Source organism: Rattus norvegicus, chromosome 5 (assembly GCF_036323735.1).
Source record: "Rattus norvegicus strain BN/NHsdMcwi chromosome 5, GRCr8, whole genome shotgun sequence".
NCBI lineage: Eukaryota > Metazoa > Chordata > Mammalia > Rodentia > Muridae > Rattus > Rattus norvegicus.
In genome coordinates this window covers 14815273-14830298 of record NC_086023.1, presented here as the reverse complement: position 1 = coordinate 14830298, position 15026 = coordinate 14815273, and the positions used below count along the sequence as shown (strand labels likewise).

Sequence of the window (15026 nt, the reverse complement as noted above, 5' to 3'; positions counted from 1 at the left end):
CACACGTAGCACAAAGCCAATGGCAAAGAAATGCCCTCCCACATAGACAACTACAGGGAAGAGGTTGTGAAAAACAGAATTTATTCCTCACTTCTTAAACTACAGAGAATAACAATGAATTGTTGTAAGAGGATCCTGGTAGGATTTGCTTCAAACCTTTCAGCGAAAGGCCAACACAGTGATTCATTCTGTTGAATGGAACATTTAGGAGATTTACTCTTGTTGTCAGTGATAATTAACACCTATCTATTTTTACTGTACAGAAGGATATTCGAGAAAAAGGAATGAACTCAGAACATCTGCCATTAGCACGGCAAAGGCAGCCTGTGCATATCTAGAAATTAAACTTGATGAAATTATATCCTAAAGTCCAACATTTATAACTTAAGGAAAAAAAGTCCATACATTATAATGAGTTTACAAATGCTGAGAACAAGTAGGCAACAAGTAAATTTGCATATCTGAATTTAAATTAAAAAAACAATGGCAACTACTTAGGTTCGTATCAAGAAATATATATTTTATAATGGAACAAATGAAATAGAATGAATGGCTTTGCTGTATGATAACAAATATCAAAGCATAAGAAAACTGCAATCTTTCTGAAGATACAGGCTCTGCTGTGTGCCAAAAGTATACAGAATGATTACTTAGAATCTGTCACCAAAGCAAGTCTATTGTTCTTCATGTTGTTCTGTGCTATTTCATTAGATATGCAACACAGGAGCAGGTTATTTAACCGCACAATAAACCTCCCTATCCAATGGAGTACAAAAGTAACCATTGGCATTGTTTATAGAAATACTTAAAATAATCTGTTAGCACAATCATATTGTGATTCTAAATTTAAATAATCCATAATTCATCTATTTGCACTGCAATATAATGTAAACACATTTATTCATTGACTATTTAGTATAAGCCAGGTGGACATATAACAGCATGCACAGAACATGACTAAATAGTAAGGAAAGCAATTTTACAAGTCATCATTCTCTTTGTTTATCACAAAACTCTATCACAGGAACAAATCAAAATAAATTATTTGAAGATAATAAATAAATAAATAGACTTTTCAACAAGAAAAATGACGAGAGTAACTAAATATTTTAAGTGTGATGTGGCAATTTACAGGGATTTGAGCCAGCCAGTTTACAACTCTAACACATTTTAAGGGGAATGTGACAAGGTGAAGATGCTCAGGATGACACACAAAAATGTGCAATAGTTCAACTACAGGAGTGAAGGGGAAGAAAACTCAATCTGAGAGACTCCACAAAAGCCAGAACAAGATCTCAGTGATATGACTCATGTTGGTACCCATGTAAGAAAATGAAAGCTCATGAGAAATGGTCAAGTCAAAGTCTGGAAAAAACAATTAGTGAGTTAATGAAGGGCTTAAAAAAAATTCACAGAATTATCTGAAGTAATGATCAGCCACTGGCCCAGTCAAACTGATATGTCTATCATACCTACAACAAACAGGGAACTGTGGCACATGTGAAACACATGTTCCATTTAGCTGTATTGAGACATAAACCCTGGCATTTAATTGACTAGACTAAAGATTGTTTTAATATTTTAATCTTCAGAAATAGGTCTGGAAAAAATCTAGGGGAATTCAAAGAGAAACTATTTTTTAATTGAAAAAAAGTATGTACAAATAATATTTGATTTCATCTGCCCTAGGAAGCCAAGAAAGCAGAGTGCTGGTGTTAGACATCACATTATAAAGGTTTTAGAACCAACGAGAGAGGGTGGGCTCCATTCCTAACACTAAGGCATACTTGTGAGTTTAAATAGGAACTCAGGTAAAGCATAAAATCCTACAAGTTACCACAAATGAAACTCCAGCCAGCACAGTCTGGGCCCTGACTCCCTCTCTCTGACTTGGAAAGAGGTATGGTCAACTGGTCAGAAGCATTCCCCAGAAAATAAAGAAACAAGATCAATGATTTTTAATTTCTTTTGGAAAAATATGCCATTTTTCCAAAATCAGGTACCAAGTGAGCAAGAAAGGGAGGAAGGGACAGAGAGAGGGAGAAAGGTGGGAGGGAAGAGGGAGGGAGGAGGAGGAGGAAAGGAGTCGGAGGGAGAGGCACAAGTGTCTACTGCATTGAAATAATGACAATTAAAATATTATGAACTTTGTTATTACAAACTAAGAATGAAAAGAAGATCATGAAGTGGAAGCATTAAAATAAACATTGAGGTCCAGCAAGATGGCCCAGCAGGTGTCGAGTCTGCTGACGTGAATTTGTTGCCTGGCACTCATGTGGTAGAAACAGAAAGCAGAGTTGTGTAAGTTGTCCTCCAATGGCCACGTGTTTTGTACACGTATTGTGGTAGTGTATACCCATACACTTACACATAACACAGATGATTAAAACGCCTTAGTGAATGCATAAAGACTAAAAGTCCAAAACAGGGAATCAAAATGAAATCATCTTTGCCAAGGTAAGAACCCAAGAATTGGGCAATTCCTAGCTCCAGTTCAAACTGGTCCTACTCCCAGGAGTCATTCAAGCACCAGAATGCTGTTCACAGTAAGTTGCTTTGATGGCAGCAGTGTGTGCTGACCAGGAAGGCAGTGAAGGCAGGGGACAAAGAATGGCTTCTAAGCCTTTTGATTACGTTATCTGTTCACTTATTCTTTATTCTTTGCCTATGCAACTACGGCAGGAGAGAGGGGGGAAGGAACGGAGGGGGAGGGTGGGGGGGGAGAGAGACGGGGAGGGAGGGAGAACAACAGCCACTAGCAAGTGCTTCCTATCCCACTCTGCCCTGTGCCTACTGTGGATATCTGGAACTGGTTTGTTCTTTTCCTTTCCTTTCCTTGCCATTCTCAGAATTCCGACCATCACAACTTTTTCATTATTGAAAAATCAGGAGAAACCATACCATTTTCTACAACTGGTATGATATGAAGAGGTGAGCTGTTATAATTTTAATTCTGCAGTTCCAGTAAATCATGAAACCTTGCCGAGTCTTACTGTGCCACATCAGGGAGATGTACATGTGATACTTGGTATCCCGAACAGTGAGGACATATGAACATACATGTATGTATGGTTCCATACAGTGCCTCTACAGATGTGACCAGTGCTGCTAACTAGTGTCTCAGGCATCTGACAAAGAATTCATACTAGCAAGTCTTACCACAAGGAATCCCAAAGGAATTGTAACAGCAACAACTAAAAGTAAAATATCAAAGGTTCAGGAAAAAAGAGTCAGGATCTAAGAATGGTTACTTTTTTTATACACTAAGAATTGTTGCCATGGTTTTGCAAGTTGACATTAACTGCTCTGGTTCACACAGCTAGTAGATTTGAGTTAACAGTGGAACTGGCCCCTATTGCAGTTGGGTTTCTTTTCCATCTTTCTTTTTGTTCTTTCTTTCATTCTTTCTTTCGTTTTGTTCTTTTCAATTTTTATTAGTTCTTTGAAAAATTCATACTAAGTTTTGATTTCCCCCAAACTTTACCTAGATACACCTTCTACTTCCTATTCACCCAACATTGCATCTCCTTCTGTTGTTTTTTTAAAGCCCACAAGTCCAATTAGCATAGATCATATATTCTTGGATGCGAGGCCTTCTATTAAGCATGGTCAATCCACTAGAGTCTAAACAGATCAAGAAAACTGACTCTCACTCTCCTAGCAGATGTCAATTGCCAATAGCTCCTTGGTGAGTGTTATGACTTCACATCTACTTCCTCTCTTTGCTGAGATTTGGTCTGGCTTGAATTGGCAAAGCATCATATGCACACCATCACAACTTCTGGGAGTTCATGTATACAACAACCCTGTGTGTGCAGAAAACACCATTTCCTTATTGTCATCCTCTACCTGTTACAATCTTTCCAACCCCTCGACCACTGTACAGAAATTATTTTTTTAGCTTTAGGAGGAGGAGTGTAATACAGGTGTCCAATTTAGTGTGAAGGATTCTGCATTCTTTTGTTCTCTATACATACAAGGTATGGGTCTCTCTGTTAAGTGTTGCCTACTAAAAAAAGATAATTGTGATAATGATTGGGAAAAATGCTAATATATGGATATAACAATAAGTTGTTAATAGTGAGATTAACACTGTGGCCATTTAGCAAAATAATAGTATCAAGTTCTTCCGTAAAGCTTATGATATGTCTATCCACAGCCCTTAGTCCCAGTTACGGTGCCAGGTGTGGGTTTCATTTTGTGGAACTTCCACAATCAGAAAGTGGACAAGACTTTCCAAATTGATTGTCACTATAGCTCTGACAGTTCATAACTGAGTAAGACTTTCTCCTCTGATAAAGTGTTTAACATCTCCCAGAACTATGAAAGGTAGCTACTTTGACTCAAATACATGGTGATTTCAACAAAAGGATCCTATTGTCATGTTTTAGGAGGTAAAAAATAACTTGGAATAATATTTTTATTATTAATAATGTTGGCAGAATTTAGATATGTAGTGCTGATACAAAACATTGTTGTTTAACCAACAAGCTTGAACACGGTTAACTCTAAAAGAGGAAGAGCTCTGACATAGTTGAACATAGGTTGCTGCTGTTTGGGAAGTGGAACCTGTAGAACCAGCACCTGTGCAGCCAGACATGACTAAGCTTCAGCCCAAGCATCTTCTCCAGATGCTCTATCTTGTTGTTACTGTTACTGGGAAACCACAGTCCTACTAAATAAAAAACAAAAAGGTTTCTAGAGATAAAAATCCTTCATGTTTTTTTTCAGAAAGTGTTTAGTTTCCATCTACCTCTCCCATCACAAGATATTTGATCACATTTTGAACCCTGAGATTGTGTTGTTCATTGGAAAAACCTGTTTCTCGTTGTGGTGTGGCTTAGCCTTAACATACACCTTTAATCAACTTTGACTGAAAAACAGACATACCCTTAGTATACACATTTAATCCCAAACAATTAGTTCGTACAAGGAAGCACTTATGTTTGAAAATAATTTCTAATTGAGTGGCAGAGTGACAAATTAGAGAAAGCTTTGACAAAATAGTATATGTCCAACTCTTGGAAGAAGAGAGAAAAGAAAAGAAAAGCCACTTGAGGACAATGCAGAGGAGTGGAGGAGAGACAGTTTTCCTGGGACAGTTGTATAGAGACATGTGCAAAGAGAGAACAAGCTAGTTGCAAGTGAAGACAGAATGGGCAAGAGAATGAAAAAGAGCCACGATATTAGAACAGATTTCCAGAGGTCATATGAGGCCGAGAGAGAAGCCAGATTGAATTAGTCAGCTTAAAGAGGACCAACACAGCTAAGTTGAACCAGTCAGTGAGAGCTTAGAAAGAACAAGAAAAGGTGAGCTTATTAGATTGTACAGAGGCTAAAAGCTTCCAGAGCTGGGCCTAGGTTAGCAGATGGATGCATTTAGCCTTGGAGATGACAATTACTTCAGAAAATAAAAGTTACCGGTATACATTCTTCAGAGTACTCAAGACAGTCTGGTTCTTCTAACCCATTCACTGGCCTGAACTCTGGGAGCTACAGATGAGTTCTCCGTGGCTGGTTGGGCTTTATTAGAGAATTAGTGGATAGGCACAGAGGTCATCTGCACCTTCAGATAAGTCTTCCTCCTCTAACTTCAAAGGGGTGAACTAAAGGGTGGTACAGCAGTCCATCCACCCTGAAACTCCTCTTTGGTCACAGCCTTTTCAGCATCATCTTGCCCTTCCCTCTCAATCTCTTCAGAATCTCTGCAGAAGTAGAATTTAAACATCCCTTCCCATGAATACTCATGTTACACCTACACAGGAATTCCCTAGCCAACATCTACCATAACAGGTCCACTAAGTGAGTATTCCTACTGTTGCATGAAATGACAATATCTAGAAACTATGGAGGAGAATCTGTGTTGGACAGAGCAGAACAGTGGTAAGCAGGTTGTGTAAGACAGTTCTATTAGGGTCTTGTGGTGAGGCCTGTGATTGGTCATCACCAGAAATCATGGCTTCCTGAAAGCTTCCTGGATAGGGTGAAGGTCCCAGAAGTGAAGCAGATAGCAAATGGAATGGCTCCAAGAGCAGCAAATTATATTAGCAGAGTTCATTGGCCAGCGTTCCTGGAGGAGATGATGCTGATGTCAGCAGTGTTCTCAATGGTAACAATGGCTTGAGCTGGCACCAGCAGCTTCCCCCAGGTCCTACTTAAAATTATGACACAGATGTTGTCATTATTCCTTTTTAGATGTGCTATTACATCTAGAAGTCAAGATTTCTGCCAACTAAGTGATTTTCTGCAGCAGAGAATTTGAGGAAGTCCCCCATCCCTTCACTTGTAGTCAGACAACCAAGGCTCTGTATATTGTGTGAACATTACACTCGGAACCAAGAGCAAGACTATATAGACCCCTCCCTGGGTTGGGTGGAAACTGATACTTCCTCTTTTGATAATGTCATCTGTGAAGAATTCTAGCCATGTTCAGAATGGTGATTCTTCCACATGTCCATTTTGAGGAAAAGTTCATTTGCATGAGAGAGAATGCAGAAGAGCCTTCTCTTAAGTGTACAAATATACTTGGGTTTTATGTGGGTTCTGGGGATTCTCCTTGCTGTATTCCAACAAAATGAGGTGCTGGGTAATACTGTCCTAAAGTCTTAAGTAGCAAAACTGGAATAAGACACAGTTCCTGTTAAAATTCTTTCTACTGGTTACTCTGTGCCTTCTAATAACAGGTGACATATGTGAATATCTGACCCCTCTTATCATGATAGTGCATGTGCATAAATCCCACAAGTAACTCAGAAAACTATTTCAAACAGAAGTTTTAATGTCTAGTAGAGATAGTTACTGAAACATTTTCAGTCTTCTCAAAGATAATGTAACGTATGGTCAAAGTAGGTTTTAAAACCAGTTTTCTAGTCAATATAAAATATAAAACCAAATTATGAATTTTATTTGACAAATTTGTATAATGTGCTGTAATTTTTCTTAAAATAAAGTCCAACAAATTTACACATGACACATTTGCATTTTGTGAATGTGTAATTTCCATTTTCCTAGATTTCTTTCTCAAAGGGATTATTTATTGCATTTAAGAAAGACTCTAAATTTTGTGTTTTCTGTACCATGCTACTTTGCTGAATTACTTATTTATCAGTTATAGGAGTTTTCTGGTAAAGACTTCGGTTCCTTTATGTAGTAGAACCATTAAATCTATATATTTAACAGATTCCCGCTACCAGGAATTGCATTTGTTTTGGGGCTCTAGCTACAATGTAAAGTTCTATGTTTAACTAGAATGAATTGAGTGATCGTCCTTCTTTTGATAAGAAATGTCAATGTCAAAGATGTTTGCAGCATCTCTTGCAAATACAAATAATAATTTTCTCTATTTACCAAACAGAATACTTGAATACTAATGACTTTACTTTTTGTTATGAATGAACATCTATAAGCAGAAAATTTGTTAAAGTCCAAGACATACCACAAAATGCTTGCCAAACACAATAATTCACTGCCCATTAGAGATAAGTAAATGATGAAAGAAAGGTACTCCTAAGATTCTTCTATGCTGTGAACTTGAACATGTAGCAGAGGCACAAAGTACTTGGGCTGGATGGAGGAGCAGAGCTTTGTCTCATTGGAGACATCAGAATCAACATTGACTATAGTTTCCACTGAACCCTGGACAGCAGCTTTACTACAGAAGCAAACTTCTGTGCCTAGTGGCATCCAATGGATGTTTGATGCTTCTTTGACTAGCCAGAATACAACATGTCATTTCTCAGGTCAGTGCATATGAAGGGTTCAGAAGATAACCCCACATACATTGAAATACATTATTATATAACTCTTTGAACTTGAAAGGATGTTAAGTGTTGTGGCTACGAATCATGGCGTGTGTATTTCATGAACCATGAAAAGACGAGAATACAAAGTACACAAAATATTTAAAAGGGGTGAAGAGCCTGGCATGGCGTCGCAACTATAATCCCAGCACAGGCATAATCCAAGCAAGAGGATCATAAGATGGAAAGGATCTGGGCAATGTGAAACATCGTCTCGAAATGATAGTAAATTAGAGAAAAAAGAGAGTGGCAGCAAGGATATTTCCCCTTTAGTTGTTCATGAAAACACTTCAAGTGTTTACATTTTTGTAGTCATTAGTAGCACGGACAAAGAGCATGCTTGAGTATTTCTGGCTAATGGATTGCTGTGTATCTAAATCAGCACAGCTAGAGTACCACTGATAATAGTGTGGTTTAAAATTTTCATTAGAGCAAGAGAATGAAACCACGCACTGCGTAAAACAAGACAGCACATGAATAAAGTAAAAGGTTTTGCCTTTCTAAGTGTATAGGAAACACTACTAGTGGAATGACCATCTCAGAATCATTTTGAAATTGGAATAGTAAAGTTAAGACTCTGAACTATTTTAATGAAAAACAAAACAACAAAATCATTCATTAAAGATGAGAGATTTTAAAACTTTCTAATTATTTAAATTTGGCTGTTGACTCTACTTTTCCCCATTAAAAACAACACAGAATTGGGAAAATGTAAATGTAAGAGCATGTAAAAGCTGACTCTGATGGATGTCCTTCTTATGTGTTACAGCCTACACTAATTCTACTAAGAGCTGTTGGTGATTTTTACGTTTGACACAATTAATAATAAAACACAACCAAATTAAAACTATTTTGATCCTGTCTTATACCTTTAAGAATGAGAATGTGGAGCAAGTGGAACACTCCATTATTTTTTTTCTTTTCTGGTACAATTTATGTGGTGTTCTGCAAGCCTCTTGTACATTTATTTTTTATTGGATATTTTATGTATTTACATTTCAAATGTTATCCTCTTCCCTCCCTCCTCCCCCTGCTTCTATGAAGATGCCCCCACTCCCTCCAACCCACTACCACCTCCATGCCCTGGCATTCCCCTACACAGAGCCTTCACAGGACCAAGGGTTTCTCCTCCTAAGGATGCCAGACAATGCCTTCCTCTGCTACGTATTCAGTTGGAACCATGGGTCACTTCATATGTACTCACTGGTTAGTGGTTTAGTCCCTGGGAGCTCTGGGGTGGTCTGGTTGGTTTATAATTGTTGTTCTTCTATGGGGATGCAAATCCCTTCAGCTCCTTCAGTACTTTCTCTAACTCCTCCATTGGGGTTACTATGCTCAGTCCAATGGTTAGCTGTAAGCATCCTCATCTGTATAGGTAAGGCTCTGCCTGAGCCTCTCAGGAGACATTTGTATCAGGCTCCTGTCAGCAAGCACTTCTTGGCATCAGCAATAGTGACTGGGTTTGGTGGCAGCATGTGGGATGGATCCCCAGGTGGGGCAGTCTCTGGATGGCCTTTTCTTCAGTACCTGCTCCATTCTTTGTCCCTGTATTTCCTCCCATGAGTATTTTGTTCTCCATTCTAAGAAGGACTAAAACATCCACATTTTGGTCTTCTTTCTTCTTGATTTCATGTGGCCTGTGAATTGTATCTTGGGTATTCCAAGCTTTTGGGCTAATAACCACTTATCAGTGAGTGCATACCATGTGGAAACACTTCACTCTTGCTAGTAAAAGTAAAAACATGTGTAAGCCCTATTGGAAATCAGGGTAGTTATTTCTCAGAAATAGGGAAATCAACCTAACTCAAGATCTAACTCTACCACTCTTAAACATATACTCAATGACATCTCTTTCTACTGCTCAACCATGTTCATTGCTGATTTATTTATAATATCCAGAAATTGGAATCAACCTAGATTTCCCTCCACAGAAGAATAAAGAATATATGATACATTTGCACAATGGAATATTACTCAGCTATTTATAAAATATCATCAAATGGTCAAGTAATGGATGCAACTAGGAAAAAATCATTCTGAATGAGGTAACCTAGACCCAGAAAGATAAATATGATACGTATTTGCCTTTCTGAATATTAGCTGTTAAGTAAATGAGAACCAAGCTACCAATCTGTAGACAAAGGTAAGTTAGGGATAGAGGAAAGAACTATAGAATGCACATGGATATCCTTGGAAGGAAGAAATAGAATAGATTTTATAAGTGAACTAGAGCCAGAAAGGGGGTGATAAGATAGATGGAAGGGGTAAGGAGAGGTGTGATTGAGGAAGGGAATGAGTATAGAAACAGATTGAATTGAAGGATATTTGAAGGATGGTGTGGAAACATACTGCAGTGGAAACTTCCTGGAATATATTAAGATAATCCTAATGAAGTCTCCAAATAATGAGAGAAATGGAAGCCCTTCTGGCCATCTCTTTTCACCAAAGCAAGTGTCCGATACCTGGACTAGGTCTCATCCAATTGAGTCATTAAATTTCCCATGAAAGTCCCCAAACAACTGAGGCTGTTGCCAAGACAGTTGTGGCTGCTCTTCATAAACTAACAGCAAGGTACCATCATAGGAGACACCCAGACAACTCACTGAACATTGAACTGGTGTCTACAAAGAACTTTCAGTGTACTAGTGTCTATGACAAGAAAGGTACTCTGCAGGTTACCAAAAGACAAAAGCAAATACTTAACTCAACTACAAAATATCCATAACTTGTCCTACCTTTAAAATATGCTAGGGAAATGGTTGCACAAAGCTTGTAAGGGTAACTAACTGATGTCTAATTTGACTAAAGGCCTACTTCATGAAATGGAACCCATATCTGGCACTTCTTGGGTGACAAAAACAAAAGTCTAGATAGCCTGGAGACCAAGGGTATAACCAAATACTATTTTTCTGGAAAAGAAGAAAACAATTACTCCTAATGGTATTATACATACTTATAGATCAGTGCCTAATTCAACCACCATCAGAGAAGCCTCTTCCTGCAGTAGATGGGCACCAACACAGAAACCCATAGCCAGAGAGATAGCGACAAAGAGACACAGAGAGACACAGAGCTAAACAAAGAATTCCCAACTGAGGAATATTGAGTATCTTTTTCCCACTGGATAGTTTTAGTACTTTTGTCAAAGATCAAGAGACCATAGGTGTGTGGGTTCATTTCTGGGTCTTCAATTCTATTCCATTGATCTATCAGCCTGTCACAGTACCAATACCATGTATTTTTTATCACTATTGCTCTGTAATACAGATTGAGGATAGAGATGATGTTTCCCTCAGAAGTTCTTTTATTGTTGAGAATAATTTTTGCTATCCTTGGTTTTTTGTTATTCCAATGAATTTGCAAATTGCTCTTTCTAAGTCTATGATGAATTGAATTAGAATTTTGATGGGGATTGCATTGAATCTGTAGATTGCTTTTGGCAAGATGACCATTTTTACAATATTAATCCTGCCAATCCATGAGCATGGGAGTTTCCAACTTCTGAGATCTTCTTCAATTTCTTTCTTCAGAGACTTAAAGTTTTTGTCTCACAGATCTTTCACTTGCTTGGTTAAAGTCACACCAAGGTATTCTATATTATGTGTGACAACTGTGAAGGGTGTCATTTCCCTAATTTCTTTCTCAGTCTGTTTACCCTTTGATAAGAGAAGAGTAGAGAAAAACTACTCATTTGTTTGAGTTGATTTTAGATTCAACCACTTTACTGAAGTTATTTTTCAGGTCTAGGAGTTATCTGGTGGAATCTTTTGGGTCACTAAGCACATAAAGAAATGCTCAACATCATTAGTTATCAGGGAAATGCAAATCAAAACAACCCTGAGATTCTACCTCATATCAGTCAGAATGGCTAAAATCAAAAACTCAGGTAACAGCAGATGCTGACAAGGATGTGGAGAAAGAAGAACACTCTTCCATTGTTGGTAGAATTGCAAACTGGTACAATCACTCTGGAAATCAGTCTGGAGTTTCCTTAGAAAATTGGACATAGTACTACCTAAGGACACAGCTATACTCCTGGGCATATACCCAAAAGATGCTCCAATATATAACAAGAGCACATGCTCCAATATAGCAATCTTATTTATAATAACCAGAAGCTGGAAAGAACCCAGATGTCCTTCAACAGAGGAATGGATATACAAAATGTGGTACATTTTTACAATGGAGTACTACTCAGCTATCAAAAACAATGAGTTCATGAAATTCATAGGCAAATGGATTGAACTAGAAAATATCATCCTGAATGAGATAACCCAGTCACAAAAGAACACATGTTGTATGCACTCACTGTTAAGTGGATATTAGCCTGAAAGTACAAAATACCCAAGATACAATTCACAGACCACATAAAGCTCAAGAAGAAGGAAGACCAAAGTGTGGATGCTTCAGTCCTTCTTAGAAGGGTGAATAAAATACTCAAGGGAGGAAATACAGAGACAAAGTGTGGAGCAAGGACTCAAGAAAAAGCCATCCAGAGACTGCCCCACCTAAGTATTCATCCCATATACAGACCCCAAACCCAGACACTATTGCTGATGCCACAGTGCTTGCTGACAGGAGCCTGATGTAGCTGTCTCCTCAGAGATTCTATCAGACCTGACAAATACAGAGGCAGATGCTCAGAGACAACTTCTGAACTGAGAATGGGGTCCCTAATTGCGGAGTTAAAGAAAGGACTGAAGGAGCTGCAATTCATAGGAAGAATGACAGTATCAACCAACCAGACTCCCCAGAGCTCCCAGGGACTTAACCTGCAGCCAAAGAGTACACATCGAGGGACACATGACTCCAGCAGCATATGCAGCAGAGGATGGCGTTGTCGTGCATCAGTGGGAGGAGAGGAGAGGCCCTTGGTCCTGTGAAGGCTCGATGCCCCAGTGTAGTGAAATGCCAGTGCAGAGTGGCAGGAGGGACTGGGTGGGTAGGTGGGTGGGTGGGTAGGTAAGCACCCTCATAGAAGCAGGGAAAGGGAGGATGGGATAGGGATTTTGTGGAAGATAAACTGGAAAGGGAATAAAATTTGAAATGAAAATTTAAAAGCATCCAATATAAAACATATTGTAGTATACTGTTTTTTACATTTTTAATTAACTATTTACAATTTCACATATACTTTAATCTTGTTTACCTTTCATATTTCATTAATTTTCATTATGTAAATAAAAATATGTCCTGTGTTTCTATGTTTCAGTTCTCTACTACTTGTTCAGTGATAATGAATCACACAAATATTAAGTAGATAAACATGCAAAAATAGTCTCACATTTTATACTAAAAATTTCACACTAAAACTTTCATTTCACAGCAGTAAGTTAATACCAATAATGATAAAGTTTAGTAAAAGTGAAATAAAATACATTGAAGATTTACCTACTGAAAAAGATTCTAGAAATGTAATGAACTTCATTTCTTTTGAACCAAAGTATTTTAATAGTAGTCAAAATATTCTTTAACAGTTAATATGTACATCTATAAATGCATTACTGGAATGTTGTAATGTTCACTCTGCACCTGAACTCTGAAACTTCCAAATGTTCCTTTCTGAGTTTAGGAGGAATATGCTCTGGAGCAATCCTGTTACTCAGAAACACAGAATGGGGATCACTCCCAAATTTTTCATAAGACTCAAAAACATTCAGAAAGTGATCTTTCTAATATGCAGGGTTTTTGGTGGTGGTGGTGGTGGTGGTTTTAATTTTTTTTAGCTAAGAGCTACATGTACATTAGGAGATGCTATAGGTTGATAATCTAGTTTGCAATGAATCTGTAAAATTCAAAGCACCTAGATAGTAATTAAGATATCTTGAAATGAAAGGGGAAGCAGTCTTTTCTTAATAGGATCAGTGATTTACAGATAAATCATAAGGATTGAAATACATCTAGTCTGGCATCTGAGGACTGAGTATTCATCATGATTTTAAATTAAACTGAAAGCTCTGATCTTGTTTATGTTGATATGCTTTGGCAACTCCTTTCTTCCTCTAGTGACTACTTGATTTTGCAGCATACATATAAGTTAGGATATCAAATGACATATTACTATGTCTATACAATATCCTGTACAGTCTAACCATGAACCACAGGTCAATTAAGAGCCTGTCTAAAAGGAGAAAATTCAAGAACAATCCAGTCTGGTCAGTATGATTTCCCACTATAGGAATAGACACAATATAGTCGCAAACAGATGTTTCCCATTTGGCCTGAGGAAATTTTGCACCCAGAGTGGAAAACAATGAATTATACATGTGATTATAAAACACTTATGAGAAAGATGACAGCAAACAATATGAACCTTGCGAGGAATAAATAAAGGTAGACTGAGCTTCTCCTGCTCAGGGTAAGAGTCCTCTATAGAATTTGTAGCTAAGATTGGGAAGAGACATGTATTGACGTGTCTTAGAAAAAATGACAAGCATCTAATCCCAGGAGCAGGAATATACCACCATTTCCACTCATTTTTCTCTGCATCAAGAGAAACAGGCATTTGCTGAAGAGACTCTATACTCACAGATAAACAAGGAAAACTGTACACAAGAAGAGAGTAAAAAATAACCAAGATAAATTTTACCTAAATCATAGCTTCTAGAACAATTCGAGGATATTTTGAACCAAGAAATGATAATGAATACTTAAAAATTCAAACACTTGCCTCAAAACCCAGAAACTAGAGAATTTAATCTGTTCACTAAACAGAGTTATTGTTGGATTCCTTGAAAGTTTACAGAGCAAAAAAAATCACAGATTAAAAAGAAAGCTTAAAACAAGATCCATGAGTAAAAGCCAACAAATTTGGAAGAAACATTCAGTTTTATTTTAAAAAAAAGAATAAGAAGACATCAGTATGATTCCAAATTTCTCACCACAACAGAAAATGTACAGTCATTAATAAAAATAAAATAGTATACATATAGTGGCATTTGGAGATGGAGCTCAGATTAGTAACTTACCAAAAGTTAGGTTGGAAAAATAATTACCAACTCCAGGCAAATTTCAATTTGCAGAAAATTACTGAACTAAAAGACAATAATAAAGAGATCCAAAGACTTTCACTTGTAATTGCAGTAAGAAGGTTTACGTGTATTAACTAGTGTTCATGGTACCATCATCCAACTGCACACCCTCTGACCTGTAATAGCGACTTGCCTGCCTGATATATTGGTGCAGTAATAGTCCAGATGATATGGGAGTGACACTCCCTGTTTTAAA

At 37.6% G+C, this 15026-nt stretch overlaps 1 protein-coding gene across 6 annotated transcripts in view; it reads right to left on the bottom strand.

The window, feature by feature from the left end:
* The window catches only part of Sntg1 (syntrophin, gamma 1), an 814179-nt gene that overhangs the window by 753170 nt on the left and 45983 nt on the right, over positions 1 to 15026 (bottom strand). The window lies entirely within an intron of this gene.